Source organism: Salmo salar, chromosome ssa20 (assembly GCF_905237065.1).
Source record: "Salmo salar chromosome ssa20, Ssal_v3.1, whole genome shotgun sequence".
NCBI lineage: Eukaryota > Metazoa > Chordata > Actinopteri > Salmoniformes > Salmonidae > Salmo > Salmo salar.
Window position 1 is genome coordinate 93952920 of NC_059461.1, and position 2365 is coordinate 93955284.

Genomic DNA, 2365 nt, shown 5'->3' on the forward strand with positions numbered 1-2365 from the left:
CTTCTGACTCGCGTCAGAACAAGTGAAATTCTACTGAATATGCAGACAAGAGGGAGAACATATTTTTGGATCGTTGGTATTTGCTTTGATTTATTACGTTTTTTTGTTGTTGTCTGTCTGGGATCAAGGACGTATTCCTAAAACTGAACAGGTCAAACAGCCAATCTGTCCTCTTTCTGTCCTGATGTCCTAACATCCTATCTGTCCTCTTTCTGTCCTGATGTCCTAACATCTCGTCTGTCCTCTTTCTGTTCTGATGTCCTAACATCTCATCTGTCCTCTTTCTGTCCTGATGTCCTAACAGAACATCTGTCCTCTTTCTGTCCTGATGTCCTAACAGAACATCTGTCCTCTTTCTGTTCTGATGTCCTAACATCTAATCTGTCCTCTTTCTGTCCTGATGTCCTAACAGAACATCTGTCCTCTTTCTGTTCTGATGTCCTAACATCTAATCTGTCCTCTTTCTGTCCTGATGTCCTAACAGAACATCTGTCCTCTTTCTGTTCTGATGTCCTAACAGAACATCTGTCCTCTTTCTGTTCTGATGTCCTAACATCTCATCTGTCCTCTTTCTGTCCTGATGTCCTAACAGAACATCTGTCCTCTTTCTGTTCTGATGTCCTAACATCTAATCTGTCCTCTTTCTGTCCTGATGTCCTAACAGAACATCTGTCCTCTTTCTGTTCTGATGTCCTAACATCTCATCTGTCCTCTTTCTGTCCTGATGTCCTAACAGAACATCTGTCCTCTTTCTGTCCTGATGTCCTAACATCTCATCTGTCCTCTTTCTGTTCTGATGTCCTAACAGAACAGGTCTAACATCTCATCTGTCCTCTTTCTGTCCTGATGTCCTAACAGAACATCTGTCCTCTTTCTGTTCTGATGTCCTAACATCTAATCTGTCCTCTTTCTGTCCTGATGTCCTAACAGAACATCTGTCCTCTTTCTGTTCTGATGTCCTAACATCTCATCTGTCCTCTTTCTGTCCTGATGTCCTAACAGAACATCTGTCCTCTTTCTGTTCTGATGTCCTAACATCTCATCTGTCCTCTTTCTGTCCTGATGTCCTAACAGAACATCTGTCCTCTTTCTGTCCTGATGTCCTAACAGAACATCTGTCCTCTTTCTGTCCTGATGTCCTAACAGAACATCTGTCCTCTTTCTGTTCTGATGTCCTAACAGAACATCTGTCCTCTTTCTGTCCTGATGTCCTAACATCTAATCTGTCCTCTTTCTGTCCTGATGTCCTAACAGAACATCTGTCCTCTTTCTGTCCTGATGTCCTAACAGAACATCTGTCCTCTTTCTGTTCTGATGTCCTAACATCTAATCTGTCCTCTTTCTGTCCTGATGTCCTAACAGAACATCTGTCCTCTTTCTGTTCTGATGTCCTAACATCTCATCTGTCCTCTTTCTGTCCTGATGTCCTAACAGAACATCTGTCCTCTTTCTGTTCTGATGTCCTAACATCTCGTCTGTCCTCTTTCTGTCCTGATGTCCTAACAGAACATCTGTCCTCTTTCTGTCCTGATGTCCTAACATCCCATCTGTCCTCTTTCTGTCCTGATGTCCTAACAGAACATCTGTCCTCTTTCTGTCCTGATGTCCTAACAGAACAGGTCTAACATCCCATCTGGATGATGAACATACTGTGGAAGAATCATTCAAACGTCTGTATTAATAAACCACAGAACGGTATTTTATTTTACCTTTGGTTTTTGTTTTTAATAAATAGCTATATAAAATAACAGTATAACAAAATCATTTGAATTCAGCAATGTGAACTATCGTCCTTTAATCACTACTCGTTGTTCTTGAACAAAACTTAAGGGAATAAAGGCAGACTATGTTTGAAAAAATGATTTTTATTTGACATGAATTACTTGTATTTTTTATTTTATTTGATTTACTGTAGAGGAATACAACAGTCTGTCATCCATAATAATATTGTTTTCTTTTAGTAATGTGTGTTTTTTGTTTCAGCAGTATTTCTCAGTGTATTTCTACCTTGAAAGAATGCTCTGAGGGCAGAGAAGGAAAAGTGTTCCTAGTGAGAAGAGATATGGATGCTTAAAAAACAGGACATTACTAAAACATGTTCTCCTTTTTAACACATCGACTGCTGGGCTGGACCGACTGCTGGGCTGGACCGGCTGCTGGGCTGGACCGGCTGCTGGCCTGGACCGGCTGCTGGGCTGGACCGGCTGCTGGCCTGGACCGGCTGCGGGGCTGGACCGGCTGCTGGCCTGGACCGGCTGCTGGGCTGGACCGGCTGCTGGCCTGGACCGGCTGCTGGGCTGGACCGGCTGCTGGCCTGGACCGGCTGCTGGGCTGGACCGACTGCTGGGCTGGACCGGCTGCTGGC